An 18928-nucleotide genomic window follows, 5' to 3' on the forward strand; every position below is an offset into this window, starting at 1 on the left:
TGTTATTTTGGTTTAGCCGTCAGACCTACCTTACATTGCAATCAAAAAGATCATTTTAACTGTGTGAGTTCAATGGCAAATGAGCTTTTTTTTTTTAAAAAAAGGCAATTTGTAATTGGGTTTCCTTTCCATGGAGGCTGCACGTGGGATAGACAGACATAAATAGCAGAGGAGGGGACTCACCAGGACAGTCGCTGCAGGGATTTCAGCCAGCAGTCACACCACCACACGCAGTGTTTGCTCTTTGCACCCACGATTGAGCTTTGGGCTTTTTGTAGGCTGAGGTGGGTGTGTGCTCCTGGGACCCCAGCCTAATTAGACCTGTCACAGGCTGTTTGTGGTTTGCATGGTTTAGGTGGCTCAAACACAGATGGCAATCTGTTTTTGTTATTTTTTCTTTGTTGTCGTTTTTGGGTTTGTTTTTTTTTTCTTTGGTAAGCTCCTTCAATAGCAAAGGAAAGACCTCTCATACCATCATTTTTCTGCTCATGTGCACAATCTAGCACAGGGCAAATCAAAGTCTGCTCCCAGTGTGGCCATGTCCTGCTGGAAAACACGAAAGGAAAAAAAATCCCCAAACAAGAACTGGGTCTCTCTGGGGAGCTGCCAGTGTCCCCCAGGGAGGCTAGGACAGAAGTGAGGAATCAGGTCTAGTCCTGCCCGCTCCAAGCCGGCCCTCAGCCACAGCTCCTAAGGCTGCCCACCAAGGCTACAAGGAAGCAGGGGCTGGGATCACAGGGTCTGCGCGATGCCCTGCAGCACCAGGTGCTTTGAAACAATAGCAAAATGGAGCAAAATGAAAGTCCACCACCTTCAAGAGGGAAGGCCAGGCTACTCCTGCCGCAGAAACTGGGGAGTCCCAGGGCAAGGCGGCAGGCAGTCATATAAAGTCTCTGCTGGTGGCATGTCTTATGTGACAACCACCCAGAACAGTGTGGCAGGAAAAATTTTGAAGAGCGAGGCAGTGAGAAAAAAATATTAATAAATACATGAACTTGGACATCTTATGTCTTCTTCCTGGCAAGCTGTCATGCAAATTACGGTGATTTAAATTCCCCTCTCTGCAGGAAGTCCAAGCACCGTGGGGTTTTGCTTAAATACTAGATGGTGTTCAGCTGTGACCGATGCTTGTTCATCTTACACTTCAAGAAAATTTCCAAATAGCAGTTCAGGCTCAGATTCCAATTATGGAGAAAACAGTGATTCAGGCTAGAAGCTAATCCTGTGAAGACAAACTGTGTGTAGCAAGAGGCAATTATCCTCAGCTCCTCTGTTAACAACAAACTAAGAGTCTCTGTAGGTTGTAAACAAGATGAGAGAGAACTTCAGGGGACTAAGTTCTACTGACAGAACTGCACTAGGAAGGAGAAATACGGGTATATAAGAAAGCCCCCAAACTAAAAAAGAAAAGCCAGTATCTGACATCTATACTTGGAGACTGGGGAAATGGCATACATAATGGTTCTTCAGTTTCCTTGGGAGTCTGCCCAAGGCTGATGGGTACTTTTTGGTTCTGTTTCTTTGAACCCTCAAAGTGAAGCCTCACAAAACAGTATCAAAACCTAAAAGCATTCCCCAGCATCGCAATCCATCACGACATGTAAGACACATGCTCTGAAAAGAAACTTTGAGTGCAGCTGAAGTCAGGACGCTGAGTGAGAACAGCATCACTGTTCTTGGATCTCATGCACACTTTTCTTGGAATCAGCACAGATGTTTTTCATACACAGATTTGGGAACCATTTTTTCACAAAACGGTGAAGCCACCTCTATAATGATTTGAAATAGATATATCTCTGCATATATTAGCAACTGGGTCAAAACCAACAGGCTATGAAATAGCCTTTTAAAATATTTCCTTTCTGTAACATACGTAAGGGAAGCTAGTAAACCAGGAAAGGTATCTTGATATTGACAAAACTTTGAGATGCCCAGGGAGTTCCAGTTCTGGAAAATTAAAATGGAAAGGACTACCTCAAGAATGTTGCTGTAAAGCAGTTAAGAAGCACCGAGTACTCCCACTTTCTTCCCCTTCACTGTGGGTTTTTTTTTCACATTTCTTCTTCAAAATGGCACAACTGTTAACCCTTTTGTTTTAAACTCGGGCAGCTTTTTTCCTAGAAGTGGGTTGGTTTCCTCCTGTGTCTTTTTCTTCTTTTAACATCTTACTCCCATCTCTCTCTGTTCTTTCTTTTCCTCACTTGTTGCCTGCTCCCTGCCCTTTCTGTGCCCTTGTCCCTGCCTTCTCCTTATTCCATTTTTGCTGTGGGTCCCTGAATTTTGCCTCTTTTCTACTGCTTCCCTGCAGAACAGCCCCTGCAGATGGTACAGTGCTAATTGCCTCCCGAGTTCTTTCTGTAATGTCCACTCCTCTGACCTGAAAAAACACATTCACAGGGACACAGAAAAGTTCATCTCTGTCACTGCCGCTGCTACGCATCACCTACGCTGCTTTGTCCCTTTTGGTTTTGTTGGTTTGTTTTTCTCTTAAACACAGTGCAGTACATGGACACGTGGTTTACATGGGTTCTTTCCAATGTGGGGGGGACCACATTTTGCAAGTAAGCAAATACATCTCACCTTCTCGCCTTCATTCAACAACAGAATATGCGAGGGATGAGAACGCCGACTGAATAGAGAAGCTTGTCCATGCCACAGTCCTATGCTAGGCGGGAATTTGATTACAGCTATTGACATCTGGTTTCCAAATCTCATGATATGATGTTATAACGTTCACCATTCTGTGAGGGATGTGCCACCACGCTGATGACTAATTACAGTGCATACTTTGACCAGATGTATTGCAGAGGTTGCTGTGAAAATTAGAAAGCTGTGAAGACTTCCTGAGGAGTAGTTAACTTTACCTTTTCATGTAATAACACATAGCAGGAACGACAAAAACAAATGCCTCCTACGCATAGTATATGTGCTGCACTGAAGTCTAAAGTGAGAAGTTACGCGATCCTGTTCATATCGTCCCCTTTTTGAAGCATCCCTTTGTTGGTATTAACGTACTAAAACAAGTTCCAGCGAAGAAGCTGCTAGAAGGAGGATCAGTGAAGCAGGAAAAGGTGTCTCAAACCAAAATGTCTGATGGGATTTTGTACTCATCATAAAGTCAACCATTTTAAAGAAGTCATACATACGATACACTAAATTTTAATGAAGAGATTAGCTGGGAACTTCCTATGCCACAGTATTCTTGATCACAGTTTCTCTTGTAAAACAGCGTAGTTACACAGTTCATTATTTAGATGTCAGCATTTTTTGGTCTTTGAGCACTCCTGGAAATGTGTACAATCCTGATGACCAAAATTCTTCACCCCTACCACATACAGTTGCGTACTGTTTTGGCATATCAGACTGTATGGTTTGGAACTATGCATGGATTCGAACTTCAGGCTAAAAAGCATCACCCTGCTTATGGATACCCTTTAGCAGTAGTTGAGAACAGTATTTCCAAATGCTTACCTTAGCCACGTAGGCTTCAACCCTGTTTCCTGATGACGGGGCATTCCCAGCTGAGCTTAGGAAGCTTCATCCTAGACTGAGACTTCTGTTCAGTGTCAAATTGTTGCCAAGATGTCCCAGTTCAGCTGAATACAGAACTGGACTTGCAGCCAGACCTCCACTGACAACGCTGCTTGCGATGAAGGATTTGCTTCTGTGGTGCTCTTGAAGGAGCTAAGGGTGTGCTTCTGCTAGTCTCTCATTAGCTCTGAAACATTCAGAAGCAGACAAAGAATTATCTTCAGTAGTAACGCTGTCACAAAGTGAATCTCCAGGTCTTTGACTATTATTCAGCTTCTGAAAGTGGAAGGGATAATGAGCATCCAAAAGAAGAACATCATTGACCTGAGGTTTTTTGGAGAGCCTGTTTCTAAGAAGTCACACTACCTGCAAAGAGGAGCAAGAGTTACCCACACTTAGGACTTCTCAGCATTAGGGCTTCAAAGCAAGCTGCGGATGCAATGTGTTTACATAGCTGCTTCTGAAGGGTACGTCACCTGCGTAAGAACTCTGGGCTACCCTCCCTTTCCCACAGAAAGCTCAAACCTCAGACACACTACTAAAATGGAAGCCAAAAGAGATTTATTTTTTTGTGTCACAGAATCAAATTCTGTTCTCTGAAGGGCCTATCCTTATTCCAGCAGAAGAGGATGTGAAATTTACCATTTCTGCCATAGGCAGGATGAGAGGAGGAGATTACTAGAGATGGGCAAAAAGGCTGTCTGTTAAAACACCATCAACTTAAACAATACCCTGTTAATGCTATGATCAGTGGTGTTACTGCTGGAACACTAAAGAGAAACGAAGACAGTTCTAACAAAGCAGAAGGGTCTTAAGGTACTTTCCTCACAAATACGCCATTTTATGCTTACATATGTCATGCTGACCAGATGTAGAAGAGGGATTTTAGGAGGAAAATGCATGAGTAAAAAGTAATATATTATTACAGCTGCAAAAAAGCATGGACTTACCTTTCCAGTTTATTTGCTAGGCAGCTCCTCATTTTTACTTCCTCCAGGTACAGCTCTTTGTACTTTTCCACTTCTGCCTGTGTCGATTCTCTTTGAAAAATACCATCTTGTTGTGTATTTTTAATCCTGTCCAGTTCACATTCGAGGTCTCTAATTCTCTCTTTCAGCTGTTTTCTCAGTGAAGCGTGATGACTGGCTCTGATTTGTTCTAACCTGTCCTGGGAGGCTGCCTGCACCTGAAGCAGATAATGCACTTCCAGTCACCGGAAAGAAAAAGAGAACTCTCCCGGCCAGCCAACTGCACATACCCAATTTCAAGGACCTGCCTTTACTCAGTGAGGCAACTGTGCCTCCTCACCATCATCAGCAATGAAAAATAAAATACTAAAACATGGCAAAGTGTGTAATGGAGACTACAAACACAAGTGAAAAATCCACTTACCTGCAAAAATAGATTGACTTCTTGCAGTTTTTGTCTTATTTCTTGGCCAGCTCGTTCTTCCATCTCTCTTTTATATTGTTCTATCTGGCTGCGATCCACCATGTTAGTCTCCAAATGATGTTTGAGGTTAGCCACCTCTTCTTTCAGCTGGCATTTCCTCTTCTCCAGTTTTTCCTGTTTCACATGCATGGTGGACAACTCTTCTCGCAAATCCTGATTTTGTGCTTCTACCTGCTTGCAATTTTTAGACTCTGTCTCCAGTTGCTGGGAAAGTTCACCAACCTGTAGACAGCAAAAAAAAGAAAAAGGAACACAGAGGGATTTAATATTGGTCAATTCTGTAAAAATCCGTAAAGGGGTTGGCCATTGAAACTATATTTGTCATCTGCTGACTCAGTATTAAAACCAATAGATCCCAATGGTCAACCTCAGCTCCATTTTCTCCCTCTTCTCCACTCCAGAAACATACCTTTTCTATGCTTATTGAACATAAAACATGATGTCCTGTCTTTTATTTAAAAAAAAAAAATAGTGGAGGAAACTAGAATAGTAAATACTTGAAAAGAGTCTCTACAAAGAGTAGAAACTTTAGACTTACTTGAAACTGCCTAAATGTAATGCACTTCCTGACATTCAAAGTAACTGTTCCAACAGAAACACCAAAACGCTACTAACTTTCAGACTGAAAATGAGCTGTCGCAAAGGCAGTTGACGCATTCTGCAATATCTTCTAAAAACAAACGTAGCTCTGAAACGTGGCTGCTTTAGATACAAATCCGAGTAATGAGCAGAGAAGCAGATAAAAGGTTACAGGCTGCTGAACAGCCAGAGCCCCCTCAAAAGCACTTCTGGGAAGTCTGCTTCTGGGTCCCCGTGACAAGGGAAAGACGGGCTGTGACAGCTACTAGTGAGCAATAAATTGCAATTTTTTTTCTGCATCACCTCAACGCATTATGCCCTGGGAAGCAATGACACCACTTGGAAAAGCAAACCCTGAACTGCCTCCTGCCTAAGACAGGGCTCAAGGGGTGATCTTGGGCAAAGCCAACTTCCTACAGTTGTTCGAGTTACGGTGGTGTTACTTCCCTCTCTTCCAGAGAAGGAACTCATCTGTCAGATGTCGAAGATGCTGCCACAGCCTCAAGCTGCAGCCAGGCCTGTGCCGGGCCTCAGTGCTCTCAGCCCTGGCCCTCACCCATGGACGGGATGTCCTGGTAGGACTGCAGGCCCGCCCAGCCCCATGGACGGGCCTGGCGATCCGCACTCTTGGCGGACCCCGCTGACGGTCACCCAGACCTGTTCTGCTCTTCTTGGCGAGGGCATGTGGGACTGCTCCCTGGCCCGTCAGGTCACGGACCCTGCCAGCCTTGCTGTGATGCTCGGCTCGCCCTTCCTCTACAGAACAGCTTACCCTTGATGTGCCCTTGTAGATACTGCTTTGCACATAACGTTTTCATCTTTACCCATAATGGTAACTACATCAGTATTAGGTACAATCATATCTACTACCATAACAGTAGAAGGAGCATCAAGAAAAGTCAATGAATTCCAAAATACAGCCATGAAAAAAAAAAAAAAATCAACACCACAAAAAGCAGTACAGGGAAAGAATAACACAGGTTTCAAAAGAAGAAGCACCACCACCAAAAAACCCCAAACAAACCAGTGCTCACCTTTGTTCTCAATCTATCAACTTCACTGACCATTTCAGAATACCTATTCTTCATTTCTCCCTGCAAATTAAGCTGGGACTCTCTCTCTCTCTCCTCATACACTCTTAGTTTCTTCATAGCTCTGTTCAGAAGCCTCTTCATCCTGCACAGTAAATTAGTCAAGAAAACCATGAGGCAAAGGAACAACGGGCCTTTTTCACAAACTCTCACGTAAAGAGCACAGACATGGCTTGCTTCGTCTTTAATGTACTTGATACACCAGGAATTACTGAGAAAAACCATCACTCCCGTGCCAGAAATCCCTAGGAGGGTCCAACTTTCACCTCAAGAGAGGAATAAGAGGCAGACTTCCCTTCCAGGAAAACCGCGGCAGTTTGCATTTGCAGTTCTTTTGGCAACTACTGGAAATTACAGGCACATGTACAGAAGCATCTTGCAAGAACTAACAGGGGGCTTGAATTCACTCACGAACAGTTACGTATACCTATTTTTACACCAAAGTTCAAGCAAGCTTGACTTCTACTCAGGGATAGCTCTGCACCATGCTAAACAGCCCTACCTCTTGCAGTCTTTCTGCGGTTCGATGTTTCTTTTTGTTTCTTGGTCCAGACGCAGTTCAACTGGGCATTTCAACTCTACCAGCTTCTTCACTTTCTCTCTTTCACTCTCACACTTTCAAAATAGAAAAGACACATGACACCCCCCCCATAGGAACAGTTTCTACGTGCAGTATGTGCATCTGGTCTTCTCCACAGAGCAGCTGCAGCACGTCTCTGTCTGTTAGCCGAGTTCCACAGAACACCAAGGCACAGAATTCCTGAGAATGTTTAATCATTGCAGATTTCACATCAAACAGGCCAGTACCTAACAACAGATGCCCCCACTAAAGCAAAGGCCACCCTCTTCTAATGCTTCAAGGCAATAAGGTGGAAAAGAGGCTGGACAACACTTTCAGCAGTTCCTCAGCTCAGCTGATGAACACAAGTATCTTGCACACCACACCACAGATAAAAAACACAGCAGCGGGGGAAGGAGGAAATTTACAGCCTTTTCCCTTGAGGGTGCCTTGCCCTAAAACCAGAAGGGTATGTGTCAGCTGAACTGTGCCTACACAGTCCACCTGAGCTTTTCATCAATTACTTGCACACAAAAAATTCAAAGTCTAAGACAGTCATTCACAGAGGCCCTTCATATACCTGCTGCTGGTGGTGGTCCTCTGCAGCTGCCTGTCTTGTCCCTAAGCCAGTTATCAAGTCTTCCAGGCAGTTATGAACCTACAGAAGCATAAAAAGAAGCAAGAAGACACTCTCTGACTTTCCAGACTGAAGTTTACACCTCATTATCAAAAATAAATATTACATACACCTCGTCACCTCTATTCCTGTAGTATTTACACCCAGCACCAATGATCAAAACAGCCCCAGATTGATACCATTGTGAAATTGTCAGCAATCACCACCTCTGCTGTTTACTTCAGGGAGAGAGAGCACCACGCGGGATACAAAGAATCTTCGATGAAAACAGGCAGGAGTAGCTTTTCCCATCCGCAGTACATTTGAAAACCATGTCGTTTTAACCACAGGAAAAGGACCAGCATCATGACTGCCTTCCCTCTTCCCTCAGTATCAGCACATCAAAAAGTTCAACTTTCACATGTAGTTATTTTCAAAATCTCTTTAGCACTAATTAAAAAACTACAGTGGTACAAGAACCCTAGTTCACCGGTTACAACACAAAAATAATTTGCTTCATTCAGGCCACAGATGAAAGCACCTTATCTGAGCTAAAATTAACCACTGTGTAAGGGCAGTGTGAAATTCCAAGGCTTGCACCGAGTTCTGGAAGTGCTATCACAGGCACTCCTCTTCACTGTTTCATAAAAGCACACACACACCAAGTGGCCAAAGGAAAAGAAATCCTGCACAGCAGCAGCTCTGGGGACTATCACTTTTGTTCCAAGTCTGATGACGCCAGCCAGGGCTCCACCACAAAGTGCTTGGCATCAATATCCCCTGTGGAATTGAAGTTTATGAGCAGCTTACGGAAGCAGAGGCTTGCAGGTCTCCCTCAAGGGCTTCGATCCTACTGCTTTGTTGCTCGACTGTAGCTTCCAGTCTGGCATTTTCAATTTCAACGCTTAAAAAGAAATACAGGTCTTATTACCACCAGAGCACCAATTCTGAAAGAACAGCATGAAATAACACGATCTAAATTTAGTGGGCATGGTGGTATTAGGTCAATGGTTGGACTTGATGACCTCAGAGGTCTATTCCAACCTTATAATTCTATGATTCTAAACCAAAAGCATCTTTCAAAATCGTGTATCAACCTGCTGCGATGCAACAAGGCTATCCTGTTGTTTCCACACAAACCCAGAAAGCGACATAGAGACTTTGCTTCACTGTGTTACTCTCTTACCATTGCATGTGTTCTTCCAGTTGTTTAATAGTAGCATTAGTCCCAGAAGATGCCAATAGGAGGTCCTGCAGTTTCTGGGAAGGGGCTCTTTCTTCTCTTTTCTTATTAGCCAAGGCAGTCTTCAAGTCACAAACACAATGCTCAGACTGAAGACGCTGCTCTTCCAACTCCTGCAGCTGTAAAATCACAGTAAGAATCCACATCAGTCAGGTGAGCTTTTCTATAGAGGAGTCAACTGCTGCTGAAGGATTCAAGCACCGCAAATATCTGCACGTACCCTCTACCCAAAGAACTAATCATTTCAAGGACATTCCAACCCCACTTCTACCAGGAAACGAACCCCAACTGTGTTACTTCATCATCTTTTATACTGGTCTCTCCCATCCCTCTGCTGATTTCCTACAGGACAGTTCTAAGCACCAACACTGCCCTTCCTAGCCTTCCAGTGACTGTCCAAGTAAGGACATAGTGTCCTCACATCAAAGACATGGACACCAAGTTTATAAAACAGTGAGATTCACTCACCCATCATTAAATCTATCCTGGTGACGTTTTTTTCTAGGATTTTACGACAACGTTCACTCCTACTTTCAACAGCCACCCTTAGATTTCTTTATACAGTTACAAACTTTATTTACCTTAGTTTTAACCTTCTCCAATTCCTTTTGCAAGTGCAGCTTTTCTTCCTCCAGGTCACTGCGGTAGCACGTGGTAACTTCAAGCGAGGCTTCTGACACAGATTGCTTTTTAAGAGCATTGGCAAGCTCCTGCTGCAGCTGTCTCACCATGCCCTAATGAAACCGTTAAATGCACATGAAAAAAGTTGTAAGAACAAGAACGATGCCTTTCCTTTAACCTCCTTGATTATACAATTAGCCCTGTCATTGGATTGAACTCAAAGGTATGAAATTTTGCCTGCCACCGGCAGGCATCTGCACAGACAATGACTTCCACTTTCTTAGCTGAGCAGCTCCAAACTATCAGCAGCTCTTCACGAGGACTTCTGTTTCCTAATAAATCAAAAAGGCTCGAGCATTATTCTTTTCAGAACAATACACAAGGACACACTGCAGTCATGTATTTTTTTCTACCCAAACCCAAAGCAAACTGTTGCGATGTAAGAGCCATTGTTTGACTGCAGCTATTGGCAAGTGAAGAATAAGGTGCTTATCTGACACATGCAGGTACTTACCTCACTCAAAGAGTCTGGATTTGCTATGAAGGAGGAAATGTAATTTTAAATCACTATTCAAATGCAGTCATCAAGGGAGACAAACCTTATACCTGTGTCTAAACACTTATTTGCCAGAAAGTAAAGGAAGAGCAGACAAAACGCATAAGGCAACTTCTAAATCATTGCTCTACCTGGAACTGGTAGAGAACTTCATCATCAGAGAAGACCCTACCTAATCCTTGGAACTTACATAATAATGCATTCTCCCATTACCTATAGCTTTTCCAACTGCGACCTATTCCTTACTACCCCTGCCTTTATTCTCTTCCTCCCTTTTTCTTGACAAAAACCATCTACCTGCAGAAATGGGAGCAACATTGGTTCATGCCTGTTTGAGCAACACGATATTATGCCAGTGTTCTGCATAGGAGCATGGTTCATACACATGTGTGGTGTGAATCTGCAGAAAGAGAGTTTCACTGATTTCCTCATTAGCCTTCTGCCCAGCTAATTAGTCTTTCACAGAGCCACAAAGAACGAACACATTTAAATATGGCTACACATAAAACAGAGAAGAGAAAGCTTAGGTCAGTGTCTGAAATGAACTTCACGAGGAACAGGCAGGCCCCTTAGACCCCCAAAACACATACATAAATTAACACCTGGACACTACTAATACCCTTCATTTTTGATAGCAACTTACAGAGAAGTGATTTTTTTTTTTCTCCGTAGGAGCTTAAAAACCATCCCCCATCACTTCACTTGCCTGCATCTTCATTTCTTGGCCCTTGCATATTGGATGATTCTACCTTTTATACCACTCTTATTTGTGTCATCAGTGCAATACATACATAAAACCCATGAAATACATAAAACTATTCTAAAGGGCATGAAATGGACTAAGGAAAAGAGATGAAAGAAGCTCTACAGAAGCATCACCTTTCTTGATCAAAGCTTAGACTTGGATACCTTTTTTCTGTTCTTTGCTCAGATCTGAGCAGTAGCACCCTCTTTGCCAAAACCCTCCTCAAAGCTGAGAAACACAACAAACCAGAACAAATCAGCATTACTTGGTCCCACACATATAACCCATACCTGGTACATTTTAGAAACACAAAATAATTTCAAGAACGGAAAAACTTTAAATTGTTCTTTCTAAGTTGGTACTTTACCTCTCTTTCTATTTTGTCCATCTCATAATTAAAGGCTTGTTCCCTCAAAGCCGTACACTCGGCATTTAATTCCTTGTTTCTCTCTTCCACTAAGCAAACTTGCTTTTCAGTATCAGCTCTGAGTTTGTTGAACATATCATTAAACCAGTCCTGTACATCGCTCACTACTTTCTCTTTGATGATCCTCTGGTTCTGCACATCTTCCAGTTGCTGACGAAGCAAAAGGTTTTCGCTCCAGAGCTGGGCCAATCGCTCCTGCATGTATTCCTGCTTTATTATAAATTTGCCTACTTGATCTTTCTCAAGTTGTCGAGCATGATCACATTCCTTTGCCTGAGCCTGGGCTTGACTTAATTCCTTTTGTGTCATTTCTAAGAGCAATGTTTTTTCCCTGAGTGTTTGTTTTAACTGAAGAAGCTCATTTTCTAGACTATTAGCTTTGCTTTCAGCTTTACTCAGCTGTTGAGACAAGCTCTTGTTGGTTTCTTGCACATCAGAGAGGTCATGATGGAGCTTGTCTTGCAAGCGAAGCCATTCATCACGTTCTCTCTGAAACGTTCGTTCAACACCAGTTTTCGATGACTGGTGACGTTCAAGTTCTTGCACAGCAATGTTCAGGCGGGAACGAAATGATTCCATTTCTGTCTCTAGTCTGTCTTTGCTTTCTTTTGTCTCCTCAAGTTTGGAAGCCAGGACCGCAGTTTCCGTCTTTAGTAAGTTCAGCTGTCCGTTGTACTGAAAAACTGTTTGTGTTAAGGCTTCCTCTTTCAGTTTAAGTTCCTTTTTGAGATCTTCAATTTTTTCTTTCAAGGCCTCATTTTCCTCTAAATATTCTCCTTCTTCCTCCTGGTGCCTAAGTCTTACTTGATCAAGTTCTAGCCTTAGCATAGCAATCTCATCTTGTAGTAACTGGGTTTTGTGCAACAGGTCCTTTTCTCTCTCAGTGTTGGATTCCTGAATGACAGGGAACAGGAATAAATAGCCAGTTGGGAAATGAATCTACAAAACCACTTCAGCATCAAACGGCTTTTTAACTTTTCTCATACTGAAGCGTGGCTTCAAAGAGGAGAGTGAAATTTCAGGTAATACATAAGCTACTGTATGAACCCGTGCACGTGTACAATGTACACACACAGCGGAAGTGTAACATACCCTTACAGAGCAAAGGAACATCCCACAGACACAACGCCTTTTTATTTTTTTTAAGCCAGCAACCAAATAATGAAACTATTTAAAATATCTCAAGCATAAAGCTTTGAAAATAATAGCGTTTTATTGTATGTGCATGCTTTAAAACATTCCCTTGGAGGTTAATTTAGCCCTGTTACAACTCTGGTAAGAAACAGGGCTAAAAAAGGGTATTTTCCTTCTCGTGCCATCTTTCATCTTCTATCAGTTGTCAAGTATCTTCTTAACACTGATTCTTTCTCTAAGCTATACAACTTCATCATCCCTGGAATGCAGTAGCCTTGTCATGATCTGGCAAAGAAAAAAACCCACCCGACCACCAAAAACCCCAGACCACTGGTGAACCAACTGTTCTCAACTATCCTCAAAATTTGGCAATAGTTATCCAATGCTTCTTCCATGAACAAAGTACCTCCTTCTTTAGGCATACTGGAATACGATGCCATTGAAAAGAATCAGCAAATAAGAATACAAGCCTTTAACTCATTATTTAATATACCTGTTTCTGGAGCTTTCTCAGTGTTAACAACTCCATCTCGGAATCCCTTGAGGGTAACTCAAGTTGCTGTTTCTCCTCTATCTCTTTACAATACACATCTTCTTTCCTTCTTAGTTTTTCTCTTGCTTTCTCATACAGCATTTCCACTCTGAGCCTCTTTTCCTCTTCTCGTTTCACAGTAAATCTAGGATTTAACAGAATATTTGAGAAAATAAAGCACTGATATAAAAATTAGATATTCCACATTATGAACTTGCAAGGACAAACCACAGAAATGTTAATAAATGTTTTCAGAGTTCATATTTTTACTGTAATTTTTACCCTTTATAGAATTCTAACTTCATTCCATTAACCATGGTATCAGTTGTACAAGACAGGGAAATAAGCCGCTGAGTGATTGATGATTTATTTGTAGGTACGTTTACACAAGTAAATGCACAGTAGTCTTCACATTTCTATAATTCTTAGCATTCAGCACTGTCCCGCATGACATCCTTGACTCTCAACTGGAGAGACATGGATTTGATGGATTGAGCACTCGGTGGATCAGGAATTGCCTAGATGGTCACACTGGGAGAGTCACGGTCAGTGGCCCAGTGTCCGAGTGGAGACCAGTGACAAGTGGCATGCCTCAGGGGTGAGTATTGGGACCGGTTCTGTTTAACACCTTTGTCGGCAACACAGACAGTGGGATTGAGTGCGCCCTCAGTAACTTTGCCAACGACACCAAGCTGTGTGGTGCGGTTGACACGCTGGAGAGAAGGGGTGCCATCCAGAGGGACCGGGACAGGCTGGAGAGGTGGGCTCGATCTTTATTGTGAGGGTGGTGAGACACTGGAACAGATTGCCCAGAGAAGTCTGTCTTTTTGTTTTCTTTGCAATTTTGGCATTCAGGGCAAATTTACTACATTGAACAGAAAGAAAAGAAAAAACACCACAAAAAAAAACCCACCAATTGAGTAGCTTTACATAAATATTTCTGTGAAACAGACATGCTTTATACGATGTCCAAAACCGACTGAGATTAAAAATATGTATTACAAAACACAGACTTGACTCGAAAGATCCTGGAAGATGCCCAAATATTTAAAAAACATTTCCCTAGGAATCAGGGGGAAATGTGGGATCGGAGGTGGATTCTGGTAAGCTGGAACACATCTAATACCCCCATTAGAGGAATTATTTAGAGCAGAGACTCTCCTGAAGGACAGACAGGAAAAAATCTCCTGCTTTGAGGGACATGAAAATATCTGTGGCTTCCTCAAGATTTGAGATTGGTTTTGAGATTTCCCCTTTTCCTGACAAAGAGGATCTGAACTTAATGGAAACACCAACTGCATGGTGATCACTAAAATCACCTAGAAAAGGGAGGAAGCAAAGTGAACTGCAAGTTCCTACTTTTCTTTTCTGGATGGCCATTTCCTACAAAAATACCTGTTTTTTTCCAGTCTTCAAGTCTGGTTTTGAAGAAGTGCTTTGCCTGGGTATGGACAAGGAAATCCACAGGGATTTGGTTTCCCTCTTCTTTTTTTTTTTCCTCCCCTTCTTTTTTAAAGCAGGCAATAAATTTGAACCTCCATTATAAGCTTAGTTTTTTCTAAAAAAAATTATTTCTCTTAAATGTTTGAGAAGCAGTGGACTACTCAGGATGGTTTTCAGCACTGGGGAAACTACTCCAACTACTACAATATTAGAAAACCTAAAAGATATTTACGTAGTACTACAAACAAGAATTCGAGATTATTTCCTTAGTTTACCCTTTCATCGGCAATTGAATCAATTTTGATCTCTCCTCAGACGAAAAGCTCTTTTTGTCTTTTTCTGCTAGAGAGTTTTCGGTCTCCATTTTCAAGCAGTCATCCTCCCTCCCAGTAGGCTTTTGTTTCACTTGCTGATTAGTAACGTTGCCTGACGGTATATTTAATTTATCAAGATCTTCCTGTTTTGCCACCACCTGAGTTTTGAAACATCTTTGTTCGCTTTTTTCCTTCTCGACCTACAAAAAGAAAGTTAAGTGCCACACATTTCTCAGTATTCCTAGAAGAGAGAAACATCATATCGAAGATCAAATCATTCAGAGTTGACCTCTGAAATCACGTAATGAAAACAATGTTTGAATTCATATTGAGAAGCATTTCCACAAAATCGCACTACAACATGTAAAGTCATTGGAAGAACTTTGAAACCCCTCGTGATTAAAAAAGATAACAAAAACATAGCCTTTAGAAAGAAAACAACAGTGCATCTTAAAACATGAACAACAAAAAACCCAAAGAGTTCCAGATTGTTCGGACAGAGTTAGAAGGACTGTCCAATGTCAGCTGTAAAAGCACAGAAAGAAGCAAGTGGAACTGTGCTGCGCCACTGCTTCCTTAAGGGGAGGGGAGGGGGGCGGGGGGAAGATCCCAAACCCACAAGCAGGGATGGTTTCACAGCAAGCGGGAATTCTAGTGAAGGGCAATGAAGACACACCATGCAGAAATCACAGCAAATGAACAGATTAGTCAAGACCCTGTGCAGAAGCCATTCTCATTCTTTGATTCAGAATCAGAACAGATGTAATTGTGTGCATTTCTTTTTATGGCAATGAAGTGGTAACTACTTACACCGGAACCGAGTGCCACTTATTGTTAAACTGGAACTATAACGCATTCTGTGTTTTCCAAAAACCTTCTAATTACATAATGGGGAAAAGGACAAAGTCTCCACTGCTCTCTTTATTCCTAATTAATATATTTCCATTAGAACAAAACACAAGTTGCACAAAGCATCTTCCCTTAATGAGGAATAGCTAAAGCGAACAGGACCTTTCATATGGAGAAAGACTACAGAATAAGGAGTAGCAGGTGAACTTCTACCTCTTTTTGCAGCTGTACCTTCTCTTGCTCCAAAGCCAGGAATACTATTTGCAGCATTCCTACCTTACTCTTAAATCTTTCCATACCTCGTTTCAGTTCTTCATCAAGGTTCCTTTTCAGCATGCCACACGATTGCTGGGCATTTGCAAAAAGACTGACAATTTCTCTTTCTCTTATTTTGTTACTCAATAAGACACTCCTCGGGAACATCATCATTAAATGCAGAGGCTCTCCCAAGTTTACTTTATGTTATAACAAGTGCATTTTCAGCACTTGTAGAAACACGTCTTATTTTAGGAAGAATATTAACGTCATCCAAAATACTTGTTTTTAAGCTACCTCAATTCTTCACTCAAGTCATCTTCTGACACTTCTTCCACAGCGGAAGTAGTTCTCCCAGTTTCATTAATTTCACCAAACAGCTGCTTCAGCTCTGCTGTAATGTTTTGAACATTTGTTTTCAATTCCCTTTTCTCTTTTTCAACCCACATTCTTTCATAGCTTTCTTCCCAAGGTTTTGGGCTTAACCGCTTGTCAGCACTGTGCAAGTCCTCATTTTCTGCTAGGGCTTCCTGATGTGAAATTTCTGCTTTGTCAGTCTTGATTTTCACGTGCTGTTTTTTCTATCAAGTGGGTAGTTTCTAAAATGTATTTATCCTTAAGTAAACAGGTACAGACAGAAAGATCACCAAGAAAAAGGAAGTTACAGTCAACCTGGGCAGTTTCTGTTGCAAACTCATCCTATCGTGTAACAGAAATAAGAGAAAGAAGACATTTTGAAAGCAATTTTTATCATAAAAATCAAGGAATACTAAGTTAAAGGTTCACTGGATCATCATTTTCTTAAAAACAGAAGGACTTACTTGAGACAGAACAGTTCTGCTTGGATTAGATTCATCTGGACACTAGGGTTGCTTTCACATTTTAGCCTGCCTGCTTTCCGCAAGTGGTGGCATTTGTCACAAAGCAATTTATTTCTTCACCTTTTATTGCTTTAATACCATTCTTCATTACAACTGACTACATTTTCCCAGGCTCCTTCCTGCATCATCCTCCTGGCATTTTACACTCCCCTCATGGTCATTCACATTGTATTAGCCAGCTCTGCTAACAGAATGCGAATGAACATGACAAGTTTCTACTGTCCACCACAAGGAGAACTGGCTAAGCTAGGACTATTTCTTCACCCAAGACTCAGAGATACCAAGTTCCATTCCAAGCTCCAAACAACAGCATTTATTAAGGAAACCTGCCCATTCCTTCCCTTATCCCAAAAATTGGCAACCCGAGCTTGCATGAAAACTGTACCGTGCTGCAGAGACGGGAGTTGGAGAATCCACAAAAGACTCAATATGAGTTATATAAGGAAACTCCTTTTATTGTGCAGATGCACTTTCTTATATAGCATAATTTTCCAAAGTCATCATGACTTGCAGTTTTTCATAAACTCTAATTGTGCTATACATACATCAGTCATCTGCTTCTACCTATCACTTTACTATTGATACTAATGCGTTCCGCCTCATACGGATGTTAGCTTCTAATCCTTCTATTCTGACTCTCAAGGCCGAAGCGTCCTTGAGGCCTACTATATTAGTTTAGACAAACTGTTCAACAGAGTTTTCCCTGTGCAGGCCCTCTAGCATTCCATGCCTGTTTTCAGCGAGCTACGCTCCCACACCGTGCCTCAACCCCACCCACTCTCCTCACATCGCTGACCCCATGCTCTGTTCCTCAACAGTTCTCACTGCTCCTGTTATGTGTCACACTCCTCCCAACATGTTCCCTCTCCACAGGCCTCCTTAACTTGTGGCACTTTCTAAACACGGCCTGCAGCCTTGGTGTCCCAATGGGCTACGACCATCCAAATCCTTGCTCTCTTTTCCCGTTAGTCAGGCCCTTTTCTCCCTCTGCAAAATTTTGTCCTTTCTGAACAGGGAAGGAGCACCTCAGCCAGCCACCATCTCCCTCAGCCTCTCCATTCCCACCTTCATTGCCCAACTACTCCCGCCTTCCAACAGGCTCAAGTTCTGTGCTCTGCCTGTTCAAATTAAGCATGCCCCTCTTTCACGGTGCCTACGTGTGGGGTGGAAATAATCTGCTCCACTGTCCCTCGAGCTGTTACAGAAGACTCTAGACCCCTCTATCCAGCCCTGTCCTGTATGCCAAACACAAACAGGATGCCTGCCTTATTCCCCTCTAGAGTGCCCCCTGAAAAAAACCCTTTTCAAACACTTAGCAACACGGACAAACCAGCACATATTCTGCAGACGCAGGGAAAGCATCAGAAAGGTCACCAAATGTCAAGGTTTTTTGTTCAATCTTTCTCTTACAAAGAGGAAGACCAGGCATGTTTAATCACACAGATCAGCATAGTTTAGACAAATCTCCCATGTCACTTGAACGTGCGTTTTGCATAGGGGAAAAAAAATGCATTTGACTGCCCTGTTTCTCAGCCCTACACAAAAGGAAAAACACAGGTCAAAATTTAAGCAAACAAGCTGGAAACAAATCAGTATAACAGGAAGTATCCAACATAGTGACAAGGGTTTTACCCCACCATAAGAAGATGGTATCCAAGTTTACTTCGGACTATAATACAAACTGCCTCTACAGGACTCTCCCTTCAGGTAAGTTTTCTTTACCTTACCGTATAACACAATTTACCAATTCAGACTAATTCAAAATACTTGGGTTTACCTACTTGCACTCCACAGTTTTCAATGGCATCCTTGATGTCATCTTTTTCAGCTGATGACGACGTAGGAAAGGTAGATCCTGAGTACTCATCTATGGTGAAAAACACATATTTTTGTAACCAGCATCACTTGATACTACCAATTCACACTTAGAGCGCATCTGTAATCATCATACTTGTGAGAAAAAACTTGACACAAAATAACACATCTCCTCAAATTTGTGAGATCCTAAAGAGAAACTGATCACAGTACAGATCTAAGATGCATCTGTGCGAATTCCTTTCTTCCCAGGCATTCTACTTTTTCATGTATAAAGAAATTTTG

General features: G+C 42.2%; 1 pseudogene; it reads right to left on the bottom strand.

Moving 5' to 3' along the window:
• Positions 1–2197: 2197 nt before the first annotated feature.
• The window catches only part of LOC104354775 (uncharacterized), a 39282-nt pseudogene continuing 22551 nt past the window's right edge, over positions 2198–18928 (bottom strand).

The sequence above is a fragment of the Leptosomus discolor genome, chromosome 7 (assembly GCF_034619465.1).
Source record: "Leptosomus discolor isolate bLepDis1 chromosome 7, bLepDis1.hap2, whole genome shotgun sequence".
Taxonomy (NCBI): domain Eukaryota; kingdom Metazoa; phylum Chordata; class Aves; order Leptosomiformes; family Leptosomidae; genus Leptosomus; species Leptosomus discolor.